The sequence below is a fragment of the Falco punctatus genome, assembly GCF_963210335.1.
Source record: "Falco punctatus genome assembly, chromosome: 7".
Lineage (NCBI taxonomy): Eukaryota > Metazoa > Chordata > Aves > Falconiformes > Falconidae > Falco > Falco punctatus.
The window spans coordinates 58,541,820-58,564,746 of record NC_137587.1 but is presented as its reverse complement, the minus strand read 5'-3'; the positions used below and the strand labels follow the sequence as shown (position 1 = coordinate 58,564,746).

Below are 22,927 nucleotides of genomic sequence, written 5' to 3'. Positions count from 1 at the left end.
GTGTATAAGATATATAAATGAAGCTAACTTAAATTAGACACTTGGTAAATTAAGATAGAGAGGAACAGAGCCCATTTCCTGAGGTGGTGGAATATCTATCATTCTTGACACTTCTAGCAATCTCCTAGGTAGACTTCACACTATTTCGGGACAGAGGTGGTCTGGTTGATGTCTTGAGTCCTAAGATTCCATGAAACACTTTTATTTATTTTCCTATTGATTATATTGGTTAACATTTGGTTTCAATCTTGAGTGTGACTCTGTCAGAAAAGCTGTTTCATATGGAAATGTTTGATTCTTACATGTCTTGGGGCAAGAAACACCTGTAGTGATGGTGATTTATAAGCAGTTTAGCTCACCAGGTCAGTGCAAGTACATTTAAATCGGAGTGGTATACATACATACATAGCTGTATGATGTATCAGTATACACCTGGATAAGATCTGGGATGCCTGCTAAAATGAAATAAAATAAAAATGAACTGTTATGTTGTTCACTACTTCCAGAAAGTAAAATATTTACATCAAAAGGTGGAAGTAGTGCAAATAAACTGAGAATGAGCAAAAAAATCAATGTTACTTATAGAAACATGGAAAGGAAATAGAGCTTCTTGATGTGTTATCATTCATAATCCTGTAATCTTGCTATATCTAAACTGCTTCTGGGTATCAAGATAATATCTTTAGCCAAAAGCTGTTTATAAATCAGGGTAAATTACTTTAAAAATAACTATGTAATCTGTGTCATTTGCACGCTGGATCAAATAATGTATTCGAAGGTAATTAATTCCATGCAATATTTTTGTCATTTTTATTTTTATTAAAATTCTTCATTGGAGTTGTAATGGTTAAGAAAGCAAGTTAATATTTTTGGTTTTGGCATAGCTGTATTATTTCAATACCAACAGGAAAGGTGACGTAATTTTACCATTTGCTATGAAATCTGTATACTTAATTTGTACACGTAATGTGTATACTTGGAATATTTTGAAAGGTTAAATTACTTGTGGATTAAACAAAAAAAAATAACTTTCTACAGTTATTTTTCATGAAATACATCAATGACAACTCAGAGGTTAGATTTTAAATAACATACAGGATGTGGTGATGTTGTAATAAGGTATTATTCATTTGTCTTGGGAAAGTATGAGAACAAGTCTTACCCAATGTAATAATTTTTTTTTTAAAAAACCCAAACCAAAAATCTCAAACCCAAAACACAACTCTGTCTTTTACTTCATACGTCAAGAGTCTTATTTTTTGCCACAAAAGCAGACTGATTTCAGTAGATTTCATTTTTAAGTGCCTGAGTAATGTTCTGTAAAGATGAATGCTTAAGAATTTCCCCTCAGAATTATTTATTCATGTGGTTTGGGTAGTCCTTATTAAGAGATATTGTTCTTTAAAGAAATCGCTTTCACAGTACTATTGATGTTATATTTTTGGGGGGGTTGGTTTTTTTTTGAAAAATGGGTGCATTAAAGATGCCATGTTAACATTTCACAAAGCTATGATATGACAGCTTTAGTGTCTGGACACTTGTATTATAACAGTCTTGTATTTGCATATTACTTTTTCTTTCAAATGAGCAATGCTTATAGAATGCTGGGTTTTTCCCTATTATTGTTCAGAGCGTGGTTCCCATTTTTGCAGGCATTATCCTCATTTTGTCCCTCCAAGTTGATAATTGATCTCTTCTTAAAAAAAGGCTGGGACAGGGCAGCTGAAACACCTTGTGAAAACGAATGTTTCTTTCTGACTCTGAAGGAAGTAATTGAACTATTTCAGGCTATACATCTAAAAGTTAGATGTCTAGAAATTAGTTAAAATGAATCCCACTCATGAGTGCCTCAGGCTGGGAACCTAGAAAATGAGAAACTTGTACACTGTGAGAAGGTGATAATTTTCTGTCTTTAATATAAATACATGATTTAATATTAGTAAAATGGGGATATAATTTGCCTCCTTACTAATGATGCAGGCTTACAAACAAGCCCCAGAGCCACAGCAGTAGTAGTAACGTGATGGTAAGACAATTTAACAGGGCACTCTTACCCAGCAATAGGATGCGCAAAGTGTGTGTGTAAGGGCAAGGTTAGTACCAATATTAGAAAGGAAATGGTACCAGCAATTCAGAGTTTACTTTCTTTGCATAACTTTATAACATCAATCTAACTTACAATAATAGTATAAAAATAATTCTTCTGGTATGAGGACCCAACCAAGTCTTGGGGTAAGTAGTACATGATACTCGCTGAAGTTTGTTTGCTTAAGTTGTCTTTTCTGTTAACTAAAATCTGAATGCTTTACATTGAAGGAGGAAATCAGTCCTACAGGTTTTGTAATCAGCCTGTAAAGGCCTTTCCTCTTTAATTTTATTTGAAGGATGCTGCCTATAGAAAAATGTGGTAGTGTTTGACGGTGATACAAAGCGAATTCACACGTGTGCTGAAAGAACTGAGGCTATTTATGCATCTCTTCAGAAGGAAAATATGGGCAAGGCATAGATGCAAGCTTCTGCCTTGTTCACTAGGCCAGTTAGGAGAGGACTTGGCTGATAATATATGATCAGTTTTCAGGGAAAAAAAAAAGGTTATATCAGCTTATTTTAAAGTAGAGTAGAACTATGCATTTAGAGAATGAGTTAAAGGCTTTTAGTATTAGGGAGCTCAATCCAAAGGAAAAGAAAATAAAAGAATTAGCTGTATTTTTACAGAGGACGCTTTTATGATTTCTGTAGGTTGTCAACCCTGAAGCTCTTTCAGATGGTATGGTGTGCAATGGAACACATAAAATAAATTGAAAAAACTGATACCAATCGGAAAAATAATAAAAGTATAGGAAATCTGTGCTCAACTTCTTCCACTATCAGTAAATATACTGGTGGTAGTTAAGGAGGTTACCTGAAGGAGCAGAAAGATGAAATTTCAGAGTATATACATTCTGCTAAAGTGCTGGGGAAATGTAGACAGCAGGCAGAGGTCTAGGAACTTGGTCTCACGGTGGAGTCAGTATTTTGTGACAAACATAAGATGAATATACTAAGTGTGCTACTCTGTAAGCTTTTAAAAGAACTTGTTTGTTTACTTAAAGCCCAGCTGGACTGGATTTTTATTGTTTTTCAGCCTCTAATGAGGACAAGATGAGTTCATGAATCTCCCTGATAAACATGAGTATATACATATGCTTTGAGGAACACCGCTGATCTACAGAGCCTTTTATCTATTAATGAATCATAGAATGGTTTGGATTGGAATGAATCTTTAAAGATCATTTTGTCCAGCCCTCTGCCATGGGCAGGGACATCTTTCACTAGGTCAGGTTGCTCAAAGCACCACCCAACTTGATCCTGAACACTTCCAGTGATGAGGAATCCACAGCTTCACTGGGCAACCTGTTCCATTATCTCACCACCCTCATTGTAAAAAAAAAATCTTCCTTTATATCCAATCTAAATCTACCCCCTTTTAGTTTAAAACTGTTTCCCCTTGTCCTGTCACTACAGGCCTTGGTCTCTCTCCATGTTTCTGTAAGACCCCTTTAAATATGGAAAAGTCTTTCCCAGAGCCTTCTCTTCTCCAGGCTAAACCTTAACTCTCTGTCTGCCCTCATAGGAGAGGGTGTTCTAGCTCTGACCGTTTTTGTGGCCTTCCACTGGACCCGTTCCAAAACCTCAATGTCTGTCTTGTGCTGGAAACCCTAGAGCTTAGTACAATACTGCAGGTGGGGTCTCACAAGAGCAGAGTACCGGGGATAGAATTTACCTCCCTTGACCTGCTGGCCACACTTCTTTTTATGCAGTCCAGGGTACCATTGGCTTTCCAGGGTGCCAGCATACATTGCCAGCTCATATCCAATTTTTCATCCAACAGTATCCCCAAGGCCTTTTCCACAGAGGTGCTCTCAATCAGTTAATCTCTCAGCCTGTATTGATATTGGGGGTGGCACCAACCCAGTGCAGGACCTTGTTGAACTTCATGAGGTTGACATGGGCCCACTCCTCAAGCCTGTCAAGGTCCCTCTGGATGGCATCACTTCTCTCAATCTTATCAACTACACCATTCAACTTGATGTCATGCACAAACTTGCTGAGGGTGAACTCAATCCCATTGTCTGTGATTGATGAAGATACTGGATAGCATTGATCCCAGTATGGACACTTGAGGGACATCACTTATTACTGGTTTCCATTTGGACATTAACCTGTTGCACCTAACTGTTTGGATGTGGGCATAGAGCCAACTTCTAATCTAACAGTCCATCTATCAAGTCCATATATCCAACTTAGAGGCAAGAACATTGTGGGGGGCTGTCACAGTTCAGGTAGATGCCATCAGTTGCTTTTGTCCACTGATGCAGTCACTCCAGATTAGTCAGACATGAACTGCCCTTGGTGAAGCCACACTGCCTGTCTCTTAATCACCTCTCTGTGTTCCATATGCTTTGACATAACTTCCAGGAGGATCTGTTCCATGATCGTGCTGGGTACTGAGGTGAGGCTGACTGCTCGGTGGTTCCCAGGGTCGTCCTTATTATTCTCCTTAAAAATGGGTGTGATATTCCCATTTTTCCCGTCACTCGGGACTTTGCCTGACTGCCATGACTTTTCAAATATGGTGGAGAATGGCTTGGCAACTACATCAGCCAATTCCTGCGGTGCATCTCATCAGGTCTGATTATGTTTATGTAACGAAACTTCCAGTTGAATGAATTGAGATGTATGGTTATTCAGGCAGCTGTATATAGAACAAAAATTTTAGACAGTATATCTTCTTAGCCTGTCTTCATCAGTCTCATCTTCTTGCCTTCCTTTTGGTTTCACGTGGAGTCTTTCAGTATTTATAAATAACAACGCTGAAAAGGTGTACTGTCTTGAAATTTTTCAAGTAAACAAAACCTCCATGATCTCTCCCTGAAATCTACCTGTGATATCAAGGGTTTAATTTATGTGATGCTGAACAATTTATAGCTACTGGGATGCATTTTTCCCAGTGGTTTGATATTAATTTGTCTCTATCTAATTCTATGAACATAAGGGTCTGAATTCTGAAGTGACTAGAGCCTAGTTTTTACATGAATAGCAATGCAGGCTGCCTTTAAGACATGTCTATGTGGTTCCAGAAGGTCATCTTAAGGTTATGTTGGGCTGAAATAATGGTTCTGACACAGTTTTATTGCTGTGATGCCAATAAAGAGAGGATAAGGGCATGCATGTCTGTCTGTTTCCCAAATGTTACACTAATTCCTGAGGAATAATGTATCTGGTACAAGTTAACAGCCATTTGGCCACTCTAATAGTTATCTGGGGCACAATCTTGTGCCTAATAAGACCAAGATTAGGAGTCCTCTACAGTAATATTACATTACCTTTTTACATTCTTTCTTCAATTCTGTTATTTACTCCTTAGCTAAAGCTTTTTTCTGCATTACTGCATTACATTTTCTGCATATTGGTTATCACTATGATATTGTGATAATCTTCCCTCCACTGTGAACTGCACTATTGGGTATTTCTCAACTACAAATGCATCTCTACAATGTTCCAAGCAATGATTTTTGTAATTAAACTCTGTTTCCAGTTTACTTTACTTTGCTTACATTATCTGGTTAGGCAATCATTGTCTGGAACATAATAAAATAATCTAAATTACTGTTCTTGTAAGAATAAACCAAACAATAATTAATATGCCATTGCTTCCTTAGGGACAGTCTTTGAACATTTAAATGAAAAAGTTGAGAAAATATGAAGAGAAATCAATAGAATATGGAAATCATCTTGCCATAAAGGAGCATTTGAACAGTGTATTTTATTCAAAATGCTTAGAGAATGTTAAAAAATTAAATAAAATGTAAAGACTGAAAGATTTCCTATGGCAGGAAGCCTTTAAAGCAAAAGTGTTATGAATCATGTGAGGAATATTGCTCAAGTGCAGTTCCTGTTCTTAAAATCAAATGAGCTAGACCTTTACCAAATTGTGGTATTAAGGGTGTGTGCTTTTGTGTGCAACTTTTTTATTCAGTCTACTGTAGATTAGTTAAACTAGATTAACCTAGCAAATGTACTGCCACCAATGTAACAGCAGAATTTTTTTTACTATAATTAGTGATAGACTTTTGAAATTAAGGGTAAATATACAAACAGTATACCTGCAATAAGGCTTATTGCCACAGATAGATACATGCTACTAACCACTTTGAAGATAATTGTGTGAGTAGTTGAAATTGGGTTTCTAAACATTTTTCATAATGTCTATCACATTACTTTCTGTTTCTAAATGAGGCCTTTAAATCTTTCACCGTACACATAATGACAGCCTCTCCAAACCAAATAAAAATACCTCAACAGCAAGAGATATGCTAACCCTTTTCTAAAGCAGGGTGCAAAAAGCATTTCATACTATTAATGCTTCTGTATTAATAATAGACTTCATAGATTAAGTCATGGTTGAAAAGATGGTGCTTTCTCTTGCTGGATACTCTGAGTTATAAATGTTCATTGCTTCATTATACATATACCTCAAGTAGATTTCTCTTCCCCCTGAAGCAATGGCAAAACCCCAAAGACTATCTTGAGAAGTTGTTGGATGTCATTGTTCAGCTAGAATTAAAATATACTTTAAAAATGCCTATTTTTCCCCCCCCCACAAATATTCAATTGACTTTCCTGTTTTTTTGACTATGAACTTCTCAATGAAGGGCTATCTTTTCCTGAATCCCTGGAAAACTGTTAGTATACTCTGTGATGAGCTATGAACGAATAACACAATAAGTGGCTAACACTGAATAGCCACTACTTTTTTAATAGATCTTAAGACATTAAAAAAAATAATAAAAAAGTTCTTTACCCAATGAGCTTGAGCTTGGAGTGGGGTGTGTGTGTGTTGTGTTATGTCATTTTTTTGTTTGTTTTTGTCCTAAACCAAGCTGTTGGAGTTCCTTTAGAATGTAAGAAGACATAAGTATGTGGTTTAGGTTACTGCCAACTATATCCAGACTGAGAAGAGCTGTGGAAAATTTTAATTTTCTGGAGGAGGTTTGACTTGGATGCACCAAATCCTTGTTGCAAAGGGATTTTAAACCTTCAAGTGTCTGACAGATGAATTATGTCAGAAAGGAAGAACTATAAATGATTAGAATGAATGCATGATCTATGATCTCTGTGGAATGAAATAAAAGTAGTGATGTTATTACTAGGAGAATGATTGTAAATGTAGAAAGCAAAATCTACTAAAAACAAATGTCCAAGTTTGACAGTATGTTGAATTATATGGGAGGCCTACTATATGTAAGAGACAGCTAAAGGAAATTTTAAAACAAAAGGGTTGTACAAATGATTTACAGTAATGTAAAGGAAGGACATAACGCATGTGTACAGCTAAGATATGTAACTAATGAATTTACTGCCCTGCAGAAAGGAGCATGATTGTAACTAAACTTGTACATGGACATTGGCTTATAGTCTTAATGAGGTTGTAAATTTGCTTTGGGCATGGTGCATGATTATTAAAAAATATTTACATTACTAGAAGGTCCAAGGAGCATGAAATTTAGAAATATTCCTGTAGTTTTGGTCATGGCACCTAAAAAATGTAACTAATTAACCTACTTGATATGCATCCTAGTTAAAACCACAAAAAAAAGGGAAATTATCTGAATTCTTCAAATGTAGTGGTAAAGTTTCCTGTAATTATTCTTTCTGCTGTACAAATGAAGGACTTAAATTTACCCTATACTAGGGTTAATTATCTTAGGCAAGCATTCTAAATTCAAGTGTAGTATTTTCTCTAAGTTCATTCATTGATTTACTGTCTATTGTACTGTACATAGTAATACACAATGTACCTTGGACCATTTGGTAAAATGTGCTCCAAGGAGAGTCAAGCCTGAAGTAGGTATGGTTTGCAACTGAAAACATTACTCATGGGAGCTCATGCAGCTCCAGATTTATGACAGCGCTGCATTTCATTAGCACAAATTGGAAATGAATCACTAGCTTGGCAAATGAAATGAAGAGGTGTGTAAGAGAAAGGAAGAACATTCAGCTCCAGATCCCATTCTAGCTTGATGACAGCCTGTCTTTAGATTAGAACTATGCTGTTTGGTTTTTTGTTGTTGGTTTGTGGCGCTGAAGAATTTTTTTTCCATTTGGGGGACAGTTACAGTAGCGAGCTTTGAAATGTATAAAAGTTTAGGCTGAGAATACGGTTGTTCCAATGACCAGTTTACCAGAGGGGAGAAATATAAGTCTGAATCTGCTTTACAGGCTTGCCCTAAGCTAACTTTTGCCAATTTTCAGAAAAATCTTTTTGAGTTTTGGATCCTGTTGATTCTAGGGCTGCCAGAACTTTTACTGCTTTTGCATATAGAGAGATAATAAAAAGATTACTTTTTCTTTTCCCCTAGAAATGTCTATGGGAAGAATTGTATTAACAGTAATAGCAAGTTTAGAATGCTTTTTATCAATAAGATCTATACTGCATAAAATTTTAGAGTAATACTTCACTTTAAAGTAATACTCAGTTGCTTGCATGACACTAAAGCAGTGATAGGTCATGCAAGAGATTTGAGGATTCAGCCTTTTCAAATTTGGTATATAAATGAAAATACCATTTCCAACATGAAACTTGAGTCTAAATCTCAAAGACCAGATGCTAAGTCTGTAGTGCTGTCATAACATCAAAGAATGGAAGTTGATATAGGTGACTTATAGAATTGGCTACAGACTGAAGGCTTGCGCTGAAAACTAATTCTTCCTATGTTGTGCAATCAGTTCGCAAAGTGTTAGAATGTTCTTATGGATATATAAAACAAAGAGAGAGAGAGCGAGAGCACAGTGTTTTCCTGTTTCACCTTAAAAGAATCTAGGATACAAAAATTACATGGGCTGAGTCCTTTGTTCCTTATATTTGTGTAATTCCGTTAGCCATATGGGGTAGAACAGCATATAGGTTAAGCATTTCCAGAACCCTTTTTTGCTTCTTATTTGGATTATTTGGATTTTGCATCAGAGGTATTCTGTGCTTATTTCCTTCCTTCCTAGAGTAAATGGGGAGGGCTTAGAGGGACATTTACCTTTGCTTTACCTGCTACTTGCTAACCAAGCAGCTGAGATACAAGTGCATTGTGTATTGTAATTGCAGATAGCAATGAATTAATGTCCTCCTCCTGAAGGACAGGGAAGAGCTATTAATTTGAGGACTGTATCTGAAATGTACTTTCTTTCTTTAGCAGACTTGGGTTTGTATCTTCCCAGGATTGTAACAGAAAGCTTCTATGTTCTGTAGCACTTTACATAGAAAAGTTTTCCTTTTAAATAAAAAAGAAAGTATTTTCTTTAGTTTTAGTTATCTTAATGGCCTGAAAATATGCACACACATACAGAATGGAGATGTTTCCAGTGAATTCATTATGACAGTTTTCTTCGTAGAATTATAAATGCTGGCAGTTATTTCCTTAGTGTCAATTAAAGTTCTTACAGTTGTTCCTAGCTTTGCTTTAACGCCATGTGTATATTTTTTAAGCAAAATGTGCTCTGTACTAAATGGCTTTGTTTAGAGTGTTTCTAATAGAAATGTCCCTGCCACATGTATCTGCTTGGTCTGTATAATCTCTTGTAGAACGTTTTTGGCATTGAACTGACAGTGTATGTTTAAGCAAACATGCTTTAGTTTTTGAATCTCTGCTAGTAATTGATGTATAGATTTAGGTATATCCCCAGTTAATTATGGGAACCACCAAGTTTTAATGAGACGCATGCAATCAGGCATTTGATTGTGCATAACACTGAAGAAAACTGTTAACTTGCAGAACAGCTTTTGTGAAACAATGTGGGTATGGGTGTGGTGAAACACTTGATTTTTCTTTTTTAATTGGTCGGTTTGGGGCTAAATATCAGGTCTACCCAATGTTTATGAGAACATTCCTGTTGAATTGGACAGGAACAGTAACTGGATTAAACTGATCAATCTCTCAAAGTATCTCCCTGCTTCTCTGTGCATACTATGTTAATAGACAGCACTGGGTTTTGACAGTATTCTGGATGATCAAGACATAAATTTAAATCAAAATAGTTTGGGGAAGCAGTATGTAGCCCTTCTATCACTTAAAACTCTGTTTTGAAAGCACAGACAGGATATAGGTGATAATGTAGTCCTTGAACCAGTGCTCAGCACAGGGGGATGTAACACTTAGAAATCCAGTTTCCCTGAAATCAATGAAAATCTTCCACTGCCTGCAAGGGATAGCAAGCTAGGAGAATAATAATCTAGGATTTCATCCTTCTGTGGATCATCATATTTAGTATGGGGGTAATATGTGCAATTAAGTGTTTATTTTTTTTTATATTTCTCATATATATATAATGTTTACATACATATACATGCTAAGAGGGAAGAGACATGTTTCTTAGTCTGCTTCACAAAATGACTTCATTTCTTGATTAACAAAACACGGTTTATTCACATACAAGCCAGGAAAAACAATGTGTCCTTTCCTAATCCTGCAGTTTTGTTATTGGTTTTCCCACCTCATGTGTGAGTGGAATTGAGGTTGTCACCTCATTGTGGTCAGTTCCACACCTTTTTCAGGGTAAACAGCATGCAAACTTGTATAAGCAGCATCTGAGCCAAGGCCTTTTATAAACCAAACTTTAATTTGTTATTGTTTTGGCATCTATGAATGTGTGTGTGAGACCATGTGGGCTGGCTGTGGAAGACACACTATAAAAACTAACAGTGGAATGTTCATCTGGAGATGTTCTGTGTTATTTATGAAAACTTGGGGCCCAATCCTGCCACCTTCTCTCACGCTAACCATCCCACTAAGGTCAGCCAGTGATTATATTTCTTTAAGGAAGACTTATGCACATAAAACTTTACTGGATTTGATACATGAATGGAATTTCCAAACTTCCTAAGGGAATTAGATAAAACTGTGTCCATTGACATCTGTTGGATGTTGAAATGCAATCTGTGCCTTTTGAATTAAATAAAAACTAAGTTGATATGAACTGGGGGTGGGGGCCAAGTCTATGTATTTAGTTGTATCTTTTATTTTATAGGTGTTCACTATAAGGACCTGGTTGTGGGAGTTACCAGAAAAATGTGAAGGTGAGAAGTGCGTTGCAGACTCTCCTACTGGTGTCCAGACTTTGGTGTCCAGACTTACAAACAAGCTGGAGCAGTAATTAATATTGTGAAAACTGTATTTGATTCAGATACTGTTTTAAAGGTAAGTTTGTCATTTGATGTGAATAATGTAACTACATTTATTCTGAATACCCAAATTTTCTTTTCATATTTATACCAAATTACTTGAATTACCTATAGTATGAAATCATTCAGCAAGCAGATGTAGCTTTATATATTTGCAGTAAAGGAGTGCATGTTTTGTATGCCAGTGCTGTAGACTTCTATTAAATTTCTTTCACGTTACAGATCTTGTTTTACATATGTACTTGACCATTCTATTATTGATCTCTTAGCTTGTGTAACCTTTAGCCAGGTAAGTCACCTGCCTGACTGGTGGAATTCTGATCACTTAATGCAAATGGATTTAGCCAACTTCTGTCTACTGTTGCTGGTCCTAGAGCTTCAATCCTGCGTTAGGATCTGTTAAATCTGTACTTAGTATAGGGAACATACTGAAAGCATAGTAGAGGGCAGCACAAAGGAAAAAATTGCATATGATTATTTAAAGCTGAATCTTAAAATTAATACTAGCTTAAATTATTACTATTAGTGTGTTTGATTAAACAAGCATGGTATGTTTTGTGTCCAAGTTTAAATGAGGATCTAGGAGTGCATGAAGCAACTTTGCTCGAGAAAAATGCAATGCTTGTCAACCTTATCTGTCCTGCTCAGAACCCAGTCGTCCTGAGAAACTTACTGAATGCAAAGCTACAGTTCTAGCAATGGACTAAGTTACTCGAGGATACGATGCCCTTGGTGTGAAGGCCAACATCTGCAGAGTACTACTAGTAGTGCACTACTGCTATTCTTGCATGCCAGATCATACTGGATTATTGTTTATTCTGCTGTGGGATTTACCCCATAGGTAGAATTATCTCAGAAGGGAGACTAGAGTAATGCTGGCAGTTTCTAGAACCAGCTTTCCAGATGGGCACTGGGAGAGGAAAGGCCAGCTGAAATACTGTCTACCTGAAGCAAAAACAGAGGTAGCAGAGAATGGTTGCCCTCACCAGCTAGGGGATGCAGCACAAACCAAAGCAGGGAGTGAAAAAATAACTGAATGAACCTAATCTGTGTCAGCTGAATGTGATCATCAATTTAGAAAGAAGAACAATTTGAGCTTTAGGAATATCTCCCTGTTTTCTGGCTTCTGCTTTACACAAGCAGTCCTAAAGAAATGGCTTTTGACTGCTTTACCAAACAGGGTTCATGTATCATGTTGTGGTTTTTCTCCTGCTGCTTAAGCATCACTCTTCCTTTTGCAAAATACACTGTATGTGCCCTTTCTAAGAATGATAGCTATTATAGGCATCCCCCCCCCGATTTTACTAAATCCATTGAGACATATGGTAAGAAATTCCATTGACAGCATGATAAATGTGTCTTATATTTGGCATAGCTTTAACATACCTCTTTTTATTATTTTTCCATGATAAACTCTCGCATAAGCAGGAGTGTAATATAAGACTGTTTGCAAAGGAAAGTGTGAACTGATCAGAACATGCAAACAGGATTGTCTTCAGCTTGAAGTGGAACCTGTAATACTGTCTTTGAAGCTGCTGTGTTCATTCTAAATACCTGGCCCTGGGGACAGTATGAAATGGGTAAAAGAACGTTACCCTTCCTAAACTTGCAGCCTGTGACAACTAAAGGTGCAAAATTCTCCCTGCTACTTTTGAAATCCGGCTCCCCACGTAGTATCACATTGCAGTAGTGGCCAAACAGTCAAGACCAGTCGTCCTTCATTATAAGACACATTTTGAAACAATTCAGATTTGGAACTGATTTCAAAGCCATTTAGATTTCTGTAAGGAATTCATTAAAAAAAAAACAAAAACAAACCACAAACAACTAGTTTAAATACTGAACCAATTATTTATGTACATAGGCTACATATTGAAATGGTTTAAAATTTGAGCCAGTTCATCTCAAGCACAATCAATTTGGTAAAGATATCAAACACATGTAAGTGCTTCATTGAACAAGGCATTTTCCCTGCCACTTGCTGCCTGGCCACTGATGTTTTATGCAGAAATCATCTGAAAACAGTTTTTTGTATCACTGCTTATGATATCATAGCATTGCACTGTGGAGGTACAGAGTGAATGTAGTCCTGTTTTCCACATTGTGCATAATATGCTGTAGCAAAGTAATTTTATGCATTTCTTTTCTGCTCTCTGTATATCCAAAACAGTTAAGTGCTCTTTCATAGCAAGAAGGATGTTTGGGCCTGTCCCTGGGCCATTCCTGCTTATCTGTTAATGTCCTAGATGCAAAAGAGAAACAGCCTTTTCCTGGGGTTTTTACTACTTCAAAAGCTGCCCAGGACTCGGATATCTAAGTGTCTTGAGAATCAGTAAATTTTAAGCTTAACTTTTAGTGTTAAATTGTACAAAATCTATATTTTTATGCAAGAGGCTAAATCTTGACTAACTTTAAGAATAAGCTGGCCTGATGTACTTGGAAGCGAATGCCTTTATCATAGTATGTCTAATAAAATAGCGATGGGACATGTAGGGAGTTAAGGTGAATCAAACCATAAGTAGTTTGCTTTCTTTGAAACTGAACAACAATTCAAACTAAGATCTCATGTTGTTTTATAAGAGACCCTTCTAGCAAAAAGACTTGGCACTTACTGTGGTCTGCATGTCAGCTCTTTGTCCTCCCTTTTTCCCCACCGGAGGTGAACACTAAGATGCTATTGAAGGGAGAGAACCGGTTCACTCTCTGATACCTGTATGCTCATGCTGTTACTCCTTGGAGTGCCCTGTAAATACTTGAGGTTACATCAGCTTTCACCCAAACCCTGCCTCAATTCCATTATAACTGTGTCACCATTTGCATGTTTATGCTGTGCCATGCATATGCAAGCTTCGATTTGCCAAGGAGAAAACAGGTAAGAGAAATTAAATCCTTTCCACCATATTCTCCTATTTCCCACTTTACTGTCGCAGTGCTGTCACCACTGGTTTCCAATGAAGTTCAATTGCCAGCATTTCTCTCGATCCTCAGCCTCACATCCTACACTGAGAGAGCTGGAGTTATATTGGGATGCTGTTCTAAGAATGTGTTAGTTAAGAAGAGACAGGATTCGTATCTTGTGGTTTAGATTTTCTGATGTAAGTATTTCTCACATGATCCTAATGAGAAACCTCTCTTGTTCTGATGGAACCAGCTTTAGCCAAACAGTGACACCTTTGTGCGAGTACCAACTCTGACTCCGGTTGGCAGGCTCAGCACAATGATACAATGCAGTTGTTTTCTGTGACCCGTCTACTTGTAGGTGGATGGAAAGAGGCTTCTTTATTAGGTATCCTACCTGGTTTGGCCCTCCACGCTTTCAGGAAATCATCTACCAGTGTTTTTTTTTTCCCTCTTGGAATAAGATTGACCCAGCAGAGAGGTCATCTCTTAGTATTTCTCGTTTCTGTACCTTTTGAATCTATATGGAATTTTTCATACATCTATTAAATATTTTATAAAATACCAGTGTTCAAATTCCTCCATGTCTTCCCTTCTGGCAGTGAGCGTGTCTAGGATGAGGTAACTGGTTAATATGGTGGGAGTAAGTGCAAGCTAAATGAATGAGAAAACCTTGTTAATTATTTTTTAAAAAGGAAGTTTCTGCTACTGCTTTAGTCCTTCCAGATCTCTTGGACTAAAACTTTTTGTTATTCTTGCAAAATATAAATTATCAGGGTCTTTTATGTCTTTGTGAGAAAACGCAAAGCAGCTAATGAACAAAACTGTGCAGAAGCAAGCAGTTAATTTCAGTATGATCTGAGTTAGTGTCTGGCCAGCTAAACTGAGATACTTAGAGATGAGTAAACTATCCACTAACAAACATTATAACATAGGAAAAGAGTAAGCTTATGGCCCTGTTACTCCCTCAATAGCAAAGAATCCACAGAATAGGATTTAGCAACGATTACTAAAGAAGGAAAAGAGAACTAAAAACTCATATATGCTGGTATTTGGAGAGCTTTGATGTGGCATTTTCATTCCATGGTGTTTTCAAACTAGACTTCTGTAGTCAGACTAAACTGAAGCATGTTATACAAGCCAGAAATTATCCTTTCACTTTCTGTCCATATTTGAGAATGAAAAAAAGTAAGGTGAGGTAAGTTGGTGAGCAGTAAGGTGTGTTGATGAAGATAAACTGGGTGTTAGCTGACAGCAAGTGGGGATTAACAATTATTCCCTGCCACCACCCCCCCCCTTAGGAAAGTGATGTTAGTTCAGTGCCATCAGGAGCAACAGTATTGGAGAGCTAGAAAACTCCCTTAACTGTTTCACATCTGGCCTAAGGAATAAAGTAAAACTTTTTGAGAACTAGTACATGTCTGACTTTATGCAAACAATAATTTAAATAAGTTTTCTTGTGATGACTATATATAACCTTTCCAAGTCTCTAGGGATATAGAACAAGACCTTGTCCTGTACCTGTGAGGAAAAGTAAATGATCTGCTTCTCTTTCAAACTTGATCCAGTTTTTAATCTGATTTCAGTAAGGTTTGAGTTGGACCAGATATGAAGAAAGGCCTTCATCCACAGCATAACAGTTTGCCTTCATTTGTATCCCTGTAAGGAAATGATGACTATGATCTCACACTTCAAATTGCCTTTGATAGGAAACATTTCCTGCTTAAATTTTCCAAAGCTAAATTATAATTATGGTGGGGATTGTGTGGTGGTTACAATTGAAGGAGACTAGACCTCATGACCCAGATTGGGCCCTTGAGTTGCATTTTCTTACCTTATTAAAAAGGGTGTCCTTCTTTTTGTTGCAGAAGGAGATGAAGCTAAACAAATCACTTTTCATGTAGCCAGCCACAGTGAGGTTAAGGGGGGGGGGGGGGGGGGGGAATTACAAGCCATGATAATGTCAGCAGTCAATATTGTTTCTCTTTACAGAACCATAAACAAAATCATGAAACTAGTCCCTAAAAGGTCTCGATGACAGCTCTGGTAAATTTAAGCAATCTGGCTACAAAGATGAATGGTATTTTCCTGTTGCACATTCTCTCTCTCTCTCTGAAGCTATTTAAATCTAATTAACCTAGTGTCAAACTCTCTGATTTTCCTCCAATGTTCTAACACAGGGCCCTAAACAATGTTGATTTTAATTTTTTTTAAATGCCAACTTCTCTTAAAATGTTTTTTTTTTTTTTTTTAACATTTATTCTTTTATTTGCCCATAAACCAAAATTATTACCTCAGGACTGTATGGCTGTGACACTGAAACAGATGGTACCCACAGGAAAAAGAACAGTTTTTTGACTAATACAGAAAGCATGTGTGTACAGTGACAGTCTTGCCCTGGCTTAGCTTGGGTATTAGCAATTCTCATTATTGCCAGTCTTTCACTTCCTTCCACTGGATGAAATTTCACTTCAGTGAAGTCAGTAGAAATTTTGTCATTAACATTAGTTGGGAAAAATTATTACTCACGTTAGCTGCAAAATATTAATTTTGTAGAGTTGTGTAGGAGTTCCTGGAATGACTGCCTATCTTACCGTGCAGTATTGACAATGGACCAACTTCTCTGCAATCTGTATCTAAGGAATTAGGAAAGTTGCACTGGATGCACCTTGCTTCAGCATTTAGATCACTGATGTTAAAATGGTTTTATATCTGTTACCATTTTAGGATAAAGAAGATTTTTACTTCTGTGTGCAAGTTAGTTTTATTTTAAGCTTTGAAAGAAGGAGAACAAGGTTTTAAGTAAGAAAACGACAAAGATGGAAAAAGTTTTCCAGTTGTTCAATTTTGTTAAGTAAAATCTTGGAGGTGTTTGGTCTTTTGGCCAAGTACTATCAAGCACTGAGAAGCCCACAGTTAACTGGCCTGAAAATCTTTAACAAAACAAGCCCAACACAACAGCAACTCCCCTTCAAATTAGTGCATACTTGCAGAACTTTTGGAAGTAAATCGGTAAATCTTTCCTTAATTCCCCAAGAAGTAAAAAATAATAACCCAAAAAGGAACAAACAAAAACCCCACCCACTAAAATCCTCGCAAGCATTAAATGTAGCTAAACAATAAAGCCTGCTGTAAAACCCATATTCTAGTGTGGTCCATATAGCTACAAAATGTTGGCACAAGACAGCATTTTAGTGAATATTGTTTGGGCCACCTCCTGTTCTCTGAACAAAGAACACTAAATTGAAAAGATTTTGAGCAATAGCTTATTGGGAGGGATAAGTTGTACAGGAATGCTTAAGCAGCATGTAACTGAATGCAGCTTATATGTTTCAAACATCCTTCCTTTTGAAGGTAACGGAAAGGTTTACCCTATTTTTCCAGTTCATATGAAGTTTATATAATCGTCAGCTCTTTTCTTTACTAAGGGAATCTGTGCTGTAAATTCCTGGGATAGCTATGAGCCCTGTCCACATTCTGTGTAAGTGGGATGACAATCAAGTATAGGCATGTCATCTGGTCCAGAGAATTAAAAATAAATAATTCAAATATTGCAGTTGCAAGAAGCGCTTTATGCTATGAGTCACTACCTTTGGTATGCATTCTTTTCCCAGCATTTCTCCTCCATCAAATGTTTAATTTTCACGCCACTGGTATAAACTGGAATAATATTTAAATGTATTGTTTTGAAACTTATTGCTTTAAGATGTCAGTTATGCTATTGTTGTTATGAGGCTTCTATTAATTATCTAGTTGATTTGGGTTTTGTATTTGTCTCAAGAGGTTTTGGTTCTGCTTTTGTAACTTGTATACTGACGTTTGAATTCGAAAGAGTGTGATATTTTGTGGCATGTTTTTGGCATATACACTTGAACGTTTTCTCATCTGAAGGTGTCCCTGCATATCTACAATGTTATCTGTTTACATGTTATAGAACAAATCGGTATTGCTGGCATCTAATGATTTTGGCAGCAATTTTACTGGTCGGATAACGGCAGCAGGACAAGTTTCTCCTGTGAAGGTACAGTTGCTACAACTGATATTTGCAGAGTAGAATTTGTACTGGAAAGCTGGGCTTTGCTAACAAGGCAACTCAGCTCTCCCACACGACCTTTCTAAGAAATTACTACTAGTGTCTGATTCCCTGTGATTTAACTTAGTTTGCTGGACTGTACCGGCTGTAGATATTTTAGTCATCCTGTAAAAGTTGATTTAACTGCATTTGAGCATTTCTGAATGCAGAAATTTTTTTATCAGAACCCTTAAGACTTCCCCAAGGGATCAGGATTGGATTGTCACAGGATGGTCCCAAAAAGGATGTTGTGCTGCATCTGCTTCTGCTTGGCAGGACACCAACATCAAGGACTCCTGTCTGTTCTCACCTGCCTTAATGCAGTGCAGCCAAGGGCAATTGAAGTTTGTAGGTGAAGGTATTATGAATGTCTTAGTTCTGCCTTTATTTTTGGCAAACATGATTGATTGCAATTGTAATAGTATAAAAAATAAATTACATCATATCTCAGGACACTCACAATTTTTTTAAAGGATCTTGCAACAGTTTATTTTTAGATTCTGAGACTGAACTGTCTTCTGATACCCATTTCAGCATACCTGTCAGAATTGATATCTGAGAAGAGCTATAGTGAAGGAAAACAATTGCATAGCTGGACAAAAAGGGTCAGTATCTTTTGTTATCCAAGTCTGAGTTAAGGTCTATGCCCTGTGGAACAGAAAACGTGGCTCTAGTCATGTTCTGTTTATCTTAATTTTTTCCCCTAACATTTCTATCTTATTTTCTACATATGGCACCTTTTGTACAAATGACCACCTGCTCTTATAGCCTAAACCAGCTGTTTAACAACATTGCATTGTTGAAATAAGATTTTTTTTTCAGTTCCCTGAAGTACTTACAGCTTTTAGCCTCTGATGCTCTTTAAAGTTCAAGTGCTTTTGAAGATACGGCATATTGCAGACACAGCATGTGATGGAATAAATGAACATAGAATGCAACTTACTATCTGTTTGATCTCTCTAGATGCTGGTAATTGGTGGTGGCATTGCTGGGCTGGCTGCAGCAGAAGCTGCCAAAGCAATGGGAGTTGCTGTCAGGGGATTTGATACTAGGTAGAGTAAGAAAATATGGCTTAGAATCTAGAACACTGCTTACTTTATAAAATATTCTAGTCAGAATTCTCCTCTGCTTTGCACTGAAGGATGTCCTTGAAAAACAATCTACCAGGTTTATGTGTCACAGGAAAAATTCTTAACTTGCAGATTTTTTACTTAATTTATTGCTGATTAAGACAAACTTCAAATTGCTGAGTTGAGTATTCAGGAAAAAAGAAAATAATTAAAAAACCCCCACCAAACAACTTAAGTATGCTGCTTCCCAACTTCCCAGGTCCAATTTAAGCCAAACATTATCCTTCCCCCTCGCCCCCTTCCTAGTCTCAACTTTCCTTTTTTTCCATGTACATTACACTCAGTCTACCCCAGTTCCTTTGAGCGTGGGGTTGTGTGCAACTGTTTCCAACCCACCTCTCATGGCTTCCCCTATCCCAGCGTGGGTCATCCCTGGGCCGCTGTCCCTTGGATGGGGAATTCCCTTTGGTATGGAATGCCTGCTTCCAAGTGTGTCTTACTAGGTGTCTGTCTCCTCAGCACTTCATGTCTCTATCTCTTCACATTTCCTACCCTAGCAGCTACTGCTCATGTGTGTGAGCAGGGATGCCATGTGCTGCTCTGGCAGCTTTTGGCATGTGAGAGGATGTTTACATGGGTTGTGAAGCCAGCTGGAACTGGATAGCACAGGGCACTTCATGGCTGCCTTCTGCTCGGGTCACCTCTGCAGCTCCTGCCACCAACCCTTGCAAATTATGCCTGCTACAGCGCTCACATGTGAACTGATTAGGCACTCATGTTGGTACTAACTGGGTGTTCATAGGGAAGTTAATTGTGTGCTCGTGTGTTAACACTGCGATTTGTCCAGGATGTGGTGGCCACCTTTGCCACAAGGGCACGTTGCTGGTTCACAGTCAACGTGGCATGCATGAGGGCCCTGGGTCTGTTTCTGCAAAGCTGCTTTCCAGTCATCGGTACTGTTTGTACTGGTACATGGTGTTATTCCTCCCCAGTTGCAGGTAAGGAGATAACAGTACGCAGATTTCTAGCTGGCATTCTGCTATAGACCCTGTATTCTTGTCAGTCAAATTGCTTCATATTCAAACTTTCAAAAACTGGAAAACAAATCATCATAATTTTGGATAGAGAACCTTGTTATACCATTTAGTCCATTCCTCTGTCAGTGTAAGCCATTAACTACAGCCCCTTTTTATTTATCTCATCAAGATTTTGTCCTAAGCAACTGAACTTCTGTGGTTCCTCTTGCATCCTTTGGGAATCTATGTACTTGTAGTCAGGAAATGACTTTTTTTTCCCTTTTTTTTCCCCCTCTATTTCACTCAGTTATGTAGGTGTGATTGGGCTCTGATTCCATATGAAAGTCTGGGGGCTGTTCACCTGGCCCCCATCAAAATACAATGGGAAGCTGCACAAGAACAGCTGTTCTCCTGCATGTATGAGATTGAGCTGGGACCTTGGTATTTTAGCAGTGATGAATAGTACTGCAATCCTAAACATATGTTGTTATTGAATTAATATTTAATTAATAGAATTATGGACTAACTACCACAGTATCTATAGCAAAAAAAAAAAAAAGCACTATAAAAACTCTTTAGTAATCCATATATATTATAATATACTTTAACCCACAACAGAGAAAACGTGCCATTTAATTACTGCATAACATACCATAAATGTTTTATTTAAGGGAACAGTAACTCTTAATACTTAAGAAGACTGGTAGGTTTTTCCAATGAAGTTATTAAATCGTATGCTTAGACATGTGTTATAGATAGACTCTGAGCAATGACTACTTAGCAAAACCAGCCTTTTTTTAGTTTGGACAAACTAACTTGGATTTTTCTCTAGTAAAATAGGCACCCAGGTAAGTATTTTCACATGTATGAAACTGATTTTAGTGATCAGTGATTTTTTTGACATTTTTGTTTGAAAAAAAAAGAAGTTTAGAACCTGCTGAGGTAAAGCTGATAAATAGGTTGGCACAGCCTGATTTGCCTAGTGCTTATGAAAAACTGACTCTTGCTCCTTTTTAAACAGATCTAGTTACAATGACAGAGTCTGTTAACTACTGTTGTCTTGCCTCTGTTAAGATGGCAATGATTGTTTTTATAAACATAGAAAAAATATAATCCTATATCTGTCATCTTCATTATTTGTGCTTGGGCTTCCAGTGCTGGAAGAGCTTAAATGCTTTGGAGCAGAACCTCTAGAAGGAGATAACTGCTGAAATAGGAAAGGGTGTTGGAAGCTATGCGAAATAAATGTCCCAAAACCATATTGAAGCAAACCTGGTATTATTTGCTGAAAAGTGTAAAGAAGTGTTACTGATATGAGTACAGCTCTTATTCCAGGTAAGATACTGCTTTTATAACTATGGGAAAGCCTAAACATATGGCCCTATAAAGCATAACATACTTAGTGAAATACACATGTATCTAGATATGTACTAAAGCCTATTAATGAGTAAAGGCTTCACGATGAGATTTTACTTCATTTTTATTGCATGGTTTAGAGTATTTTCTTCTCTTTGCTAATGATTTCCTAGTAATTTTCAGTTCAGACTCAATGTGGATAATGTTTTATATTTATTTCTGAAAGCTCCTATGTGTTTTACATACCTCCCCATTTATCCTCTTTAATTCTAGTAAGAATTATTAAACTTGTTTGGTTTGCTTTCTTAAACATGAAATCGGGGAAGAAAGCTCCAATTCTAAACACTAATGGTATGATGGAGTCAATGAAAGAATGATCAGTAATTGTGGAGCTGAGGCTTGGAGGTAAAGCAGAAAGTACTTATCCTGCAGAACTTTGTTAGGCACGTAGATTATACATCAGCATGTAGAAATAGCTGATGTGCAGAGAAAATACAAATAATGTCAGTGTTGCTCTAACAAATGAAAAAGTAATAGATGCTATAGTAATAGACTGTCTTTCCTTGAAGCCACTGCAAGTCTGTCATGGAATTCTTACCAACGTATTGTGGGGCAATAAAGCAAAGTCTTTCATAAGGAATGAAACCACAAAATGGAATATTATTCAGACAGCATTCCATCTTTGAATGTTTTATGCATTGTGACTTTTATAAACATGGTAACATAATTTTTAACAATTATATCCATAAATGCTCTTAAATTCATCCCTAGAGCTTTATTAACAGAATTTTCAGTGTCCTATTCCAAATATAGAAAAAGAGAAAAATCAGTTTAGAGATTTGTTTAATTTTAATACTCAAAAGTGTTCGGTGTCACTGTTTCACAATATAAATGGTAGATTTTAACAGATTATCATGAAAAAGATTACCGTTTTTAGGTGAAGACTAAGTTCAGGTGTGATCTCGAAAAGTCATGTGGTGTGTAATGATAAGATGATATAAAGGTGCAATCACTTGTCTGCAACCAAAGCATATGTTATTGTCTAAACAGTTCAAGTTTTACCAGTTGTATGGTTTTGTTTTTTTGGGCTTTTTTCAGAACAGTGCCATGCTAAGCAGTGACATACCTAAGATGGGAGACCATCTTCAGAATGTGTGAAGATGTAATCAGTCTTGAACTTTTTCTTTCATTATCTCTTCAGGGGTCACATTTCCAGCTTATTTCTTTAGTTACAAGGATATTTTCCTTTTTGAAGGGAAGACTATTTTTGTGTAATGATCTGGTTCTAGCAGTTAAAACTCAA

The 22,927-nt window shown here is 37.0% G+C and overlaps 1 protein-coding gene across 1 annotated transcript in view; it reads left to right on the top strand.

Moving 5' to 3' along the window:
• ATP8B4 (ATPase phospholipid transporting 8B4 (putative)) overlaps window positions 1–22,927 on the top strand; it is a 71,178-nt gene that overhangs the window by 44,429 nt on the left and 3,822 nt on the right. Inside the window, exon 7 of the mRNA XM_080394690.1 lies at window positions 11,059–21,603. The gene's annotated coding sequence lies outside the window, so the exon portion shown is untranslated. The remainder of the gene's footprint in view (window positions 1–11,058; window positions 21,604–22,927) is intronic.